This window comes from Alexandromys fortis, unplaced genomic scaffold, assembly GCF_014885135.2.
Source record: "Alexandromys fortis isolate MF-2015 unplaced genomic scaffold, M_Fortis_MF-2015_v1.1 scaffold_6, whole genome shotgun sequence".
NCBI lineage: Eukaryota > Metazoa > Chordata > Mammalia > Rodentia > Cricetidae > Alexandromys > Alexandromys fortis.
Genome location: NW_026067902.1, coordinates 6,362,880 through 6,368,747, shown reverse-complemented (window position 1 = coordinate 6,368,747; position 5,868 = coordinate 6,362,880).

Below are 5,868 nucleotides of genomic sequence, written 5' to 3'. Positions count from 1 at the left end.
AAAACTCAGAGGAGATACAGAGAAGCAAGCAAAGGTTCATCCAAAGGCATTCCTGTGGGATTCAAGACTACAATGCAGTCAAAAGATCCATGACTCCAGTTCCTGTGGTTATTGGAAGCCAACATGTCTGACGAGAAGGGAACCTAAATCTTAAAAATCATAGGCTCAGGCCTACATCCAGCGATTATCTGCTGTTCATATATTTGGGGCAGCATGCACGGTGACGTGTTCTCCCCCATCAGGTCTCACCATTTGATTTTATTTATTGTAGCCTGGTAACACGTTGTCAAATTCACCCTAGGAGCACAGCATCAGCTTGGCCACACAGATAAGAACGATCCCTGCAGATAGAGTTTGAAACCAGCTCTGTGGAACACAGATGTTAGCTGTCACCTGTCAGGGAAGCAGGGGGATCTTAGCACTCTCAGTTATATTTGGAGGTGACACAAAATGGCACACTAAATCCATAGCTTTTTGGAGGGAATGTATTTGAGTATCAACAAAAATGACAGCGATTGCAAATGCATGTCATCACTTCTTTTACAGTAGTGGAATGAACCTGGTTACACAGTATAGGACCTGGATATTTAGTCCATAATTTTGAGATGAAAGGGTAGGTCAGAGTCTAGTTATATGTGCAATCACTTGAGTAACATGTATATACCAATGCAGTTTTTGAAGGATTATTATTATTTATTTACTTATTTATTTATTTATTTTTCAAGATAGGGTCTCTCTGTGTATCTTTGGTTATCTTGGAACTCTGTAGACCAGGCTGACCTCAAGCTCAGAGATCTGCCTGCCTATGCCTCCTAAGTGCAAGAATTAAAGCCGTGTACTACCGCTTCCTGGTTTTGGTTTTGGTGGCTTATTTTAGGGGAGAGAGTTTCAAGGTTCTATCTATCATGTGGACATTTTTTTTGGACTGGCCCCCTGTTTCTGTGTGTGCTTCTTAGTACAGCCTGGGAGTATGTTCTTGTCATGGTTACTATATCTATCCTTTAGAGTGAAAAAAATAGCGAATCTATATTTTCTCTGTGAGTTATTTGGGGGGAGGTGGGGAGCATATTTGATGGTTGACAAGCTGCAATATTTCAGCCAGGTTTTTCACACTGCCCAGATTTGATACCCGTGGCTTTCTGAGGGGTTCACCCTGAGACCTGGTACAGTTACTTCCATCATTATGATCACCAGCCCTTGCCAGACATGGACTCTGTGGGTTATCTGCCCTTTCTTCATCGTGTGGGGAGGCTCATCGTTTATCTGGTTGCCCACATTGGCTTGCTCTCGACTCCTCAGGGCTGTTGCCAAGATCCGCATATGTCCACAACACAAGAAAGCTTTGGTGTGGTCAGTCTTTCTGTTACTAATTTTAACAGAGACAATTAAGCTCCCCACCTCCCCCCAAATAACTCACAGAGAAAATATAGATTCGCTATTTTTTCACTATTTATTATCAAAGTCTTTCTGGTTTGGCAGTGTGACAGCCTAATGATTTTCAACTATGTTTCTATGAAAGCAACACATATTTTCTTGCCATTTGGATACATTTGCAGGGGCCTTGGGGGAGGCTGAGCTTGATAAAATACATTTAATACATTTCCAATAGTCTACGTTATCTGACTCTGTCAACATGTGTACACTGTCTTTTTCATTTTCTCCTTTTCTGTTCTGTTTCCTCTCCACATATATAATAAGTATAAGCATAAAGGATACGTTTTAAATACACACACATAATGTATCAGTAAGGATTCAGCCAGGAAGGCAAAATTTGCTCATGTTATTTGACACATAGTTTTAATATATGGACCTTGCTAAACAGAAATTAGAAGATAAGAATTAGTTAGAGAAGAAAGCTACTATAAGCATCCACTTTCCAAGACTATGAGAACAAAGGAAGGACCTGGTTCAGGAGAACCTTAGAAGAGAGACTCTGCGGAACTTGATCTAAGAGAACCTGGTGAGACTAGTTTTAAAGCATGGAACAAAAATAAACTCTCAAAATGACAGATCTGAAAGATGGGTTCCTGTGTTGACTAGTTTAATGTCAACTTGACGCAAACTAGAGTCATCTGAAAGGAAGGAACCTCAACTGAGAAAATGCCTCCATAAGATCCGGCTGTGGAGGATTTTCTTAATTAGTGACTGATGGGGGAGGATCCAACCCATTGTGGATGGAGCCATCCCTGGTGGTACTGGGTTCTCTAAGAAAGCAGGCTGAGCAAGCCGCGAGCAGCAAGCCAGTAAGCAGCACCCCTCCATGGCCTCCGAGTTGGCTCCTGCTTTCAGGTTCCTGCCCTGCTTGAGTTTCTGACCTGACTTTCCTCACTGGTGGACTATGATATGGAAGTGTAAGCCAGATAAACCATTTTCTCCCCAACTTGCTTTTGGTCATGGTGTCTCATCACAGCAATAGAAACCCTAAGTAGGCCTGTTCCCAGTTTACTGCTTGATGAAGGAGTAAAGACAAGGGATTGCCCAGTGAAACTCAGACTCGGGGCCCTCCTGATCCCAAGGGTTGGGATTATAAGCATGTGCCTCTCCACCTGACTGACAAGTATTTTTTTTTTTTGGTCCACAGTTTCCTATGGTTCAAACAAATCCACCCTTTACTGCACATAACCAAGATGGATTCCCTATCTTCATGAATGTTCCTGCCTTAGACATATAAGTGCACACACATACCACCAAAGCTTTAAGCAGGAGGGAAATGTTTTTACACTTAACTATGTCAAAGGAAGCTGGCACCATTATCTGAGTGAGATAGGATCTATCAAATGTCAGTCTCTCAATGAAGGGCATTCATCCTACAGCCCAGTGATAATTACATTGGCACGGCTTTACTTGCTTCTTTTTCACTCTGCGCAGTGTTTTCTCATCGAGGATACATCATTACTTCAGCCTCTTTCCTTGCCTGCGACCTATTGAGTCTTCAAGGATCCCCACAGGCACATTCCAGGAAGGAGCGCTGAAGCTCTTTCATATGTATCTAGACTAGAAGAAGGAGTGCAGGGCAGAGCTGCTCAAAGGTAAAAGTACTTGCTAAGCAAATGGGGTTTAGATTCAATTCCTAAGGACCATACATACATAATACATACATACATACATACATACATACATACATACATACATACACACAGGAAGAAAGAAAAGGAATGAGGGAGGGAGGAACAAGAAAGGGATTGTCTAGTTTTCCTTGGTTGCCATTAGGGGAGATGCACACCTATGAATCCCAGCACTTGGAATGGAAGAGCAGAAAGATGATGATAAGTTCGAGCCCAGCTTCGTCTTCTCAGTGAGTTCTAGGCCAGGGCTACATAACAAAACCCGGCTTCCCAAACAAACATGAAAGAAAATGAAAAGAGGGAAGGAGAGACTGCAGTGCTGAGCTCCATGCCTCTGCGTCCACCGTGGGTCTCATGAAGCCTGGCTGCCTGTTAGTAGCTTCAGATGCTCACATGCATTTCGGGCCTGGCAGTCTGAGTTTAAAAGGAGAAAGGTATGTTTGCTTTTTCTTTATGGGAGTGATTCAGAGGCCGTTGAGTAAGTCATCAGTGAGGCACACGGTGTGCTCATAAGAGGCCAAGTGCTCCCTGGGTGTCTCTCAATGGCCATTGTGCTTTTCCTCAGAGTCATGGTGCAGATTTGCAATGGTTGATGAATGTTCCATCATTCAGTTTGAATGCAGAACAAAAGAAGGGAGAGCGAGGCCAGGGAGAATAGGACAGAGAGGATGAATCAAATGATCTCTGAAGTGTTGGCATAGCTTCAATGTGTAACTGATTTCAGGGGATCCTGGAAATAGCTTTCTGTAAAGGGGTACTTCCATCCTTCTCAGTTACTTGTTCTCCTTTCTTGGTCCCCTGGTGCTTGACGTCGCCTCTCCTTTTCTCTCTGACAAACCAATGCCACAATTTCAAAGTGATTCAAAGCCACCCAGCATTGCCTCCTCATGCCACCTCTTTCACAATAGGCAGTAGGGGAATCTAACAAACAGGCTATTTTTGCCCCAGAAGTTGGCCCAACTCTCAGGCATAATAACAGCAAGTAATGTTTGTGGGATAGTCTACTCATGAAAGATGACAATAATTGCCTTCCAGATCCCAGGGATAAGAGTGCATGTTGAAATCAGCTTAACTCTTTGGGGCTTTTCACAATCCAACCTCTAGAGGCCCAAGGTGGGTTCCCAGCTTGGCTGATAGTAGGGTGATCATCTCCTCCACTGACCCAAATGTGTGCTGGGCATTTTGTTTACCCCCCCCACACACACACACTTGGTGTGTTTGTAATCTTGCATGGATCAAATGGCACTTATTAATACACACAGGCCCTTTCCAGAGGGGCTCATTGTTGCCTTCACTGCTTAGAAAAATCCTTTTGTGTTTAATCCTCTCTGCACTTTTATTTTTTTTCCCACCCCATCTGTCAGTGGGCTTTTGTGCCCTGCAGGTCAGCAAATCAACGCTTCACTCTTCCTTCCCCAGCATCACTCCTGTTTCTGAAGTCCTTTCACTGGGGAAGGCTATTGGAGTAACTTTCACAGGGTAAGTGGGAGAGCCCGAGGGACATGTTCTACTTCATACAGCCATTTATAGCCCGGTGGGGTGCCTGCTGATTTGAACATAGTGGCTCATTCTTAGCCTGAGAACACCTACGTTGTGCTTTTGTGTGTGTGCGTGCAGTTCAAAGATGAACTTTGGGAAGATGAGGTGTTCTAAATGCAATGGTGGTACCCCTTCACATTCGTGTTGCTGTTAAATGCATGGGTACTTGTTGGATGTAAATCATGCCCTGGTGAAATTATTGGGGGCAAATAGGTCCTCAGTTTTACCAAATAATTCCAAAATGAATTCACTTCTTGCATATACTCAGTCTGAGAGTTTCTATGGCATGAATGGCATCGACTTCGTCAGAAGACAGGAACAGTGACCTTTGAACCTTGATATGACAGAAGGTGAGAAGATTCCTTCAGCTCAATGCCAGGGACAGTGGAGCAAGGTTCACAGGTCTCCGATCTTTCAAGTTTCCACCTTATTTTGTCAGCGGTGAAACTCAGCAAAATGGGACTGAGAAAGCAGTTTGGCACAGGTGGAAGCATCACGGTATAGTCTGTGGCCTTTTCAACCGAGTTACCTGGAAGGTTTCAGAGAGCCCATGCCAAGCCTACTGAGTCAAAATTCTAGGTCTCAGTGTCGAGTGTGCATGCTCAGCTACTGTGATACACACCAAGGTTTAAACAATGACTTTGCAGGGGACCAAAAGCTAATGCCAGATGATGTCAGTGAGTATGGAGCATCTCCTTCTGCCTTTGTTAGGACAGTGCACCGCTCACACTGGGAGAGCCTGTCCTTCCTCCTGTATGAAGTCTGTTGCAGAGCCCTCTCCCAGCCTGAGTAGAGAACGGTCATATTCTCATCTCATGTGTTATATGTTTTTCTATCAGCAAAATTCTTCCCGCAATCTGAAACACAATAGTTACAAAAGAGAATAAAAACAGCAGTGCTTGCCTATCATCCAGAGAACGTGGGGGGGGGTGGCATTAAAGTAAACTGAGCTTCAAGCAGCAATCCCTTGTCTGAGCTGTGAGCATTTCCCCAAGACCTCCCAGAAAACTGGGTGACGGTATTCTGAGGCCTCAGATCCCCTTCTGAAAAAATCAGTTCAAGTGTCACTCTGTGACATGTGTCATGCTCACTTCACATGGAGCCATGTGACGTGTGTTACACCCAGTTCACGTGTAACTCTGTGACGTGTGTCATGCTCACTTCACATGGAGCCATGTGACGTGTGTTACACCCAGTTCACGTGTAACTCTGTGACGTGTGTCATACCTGCAGGAACGGCTGGGTGACACCTCGACTTCCTTCT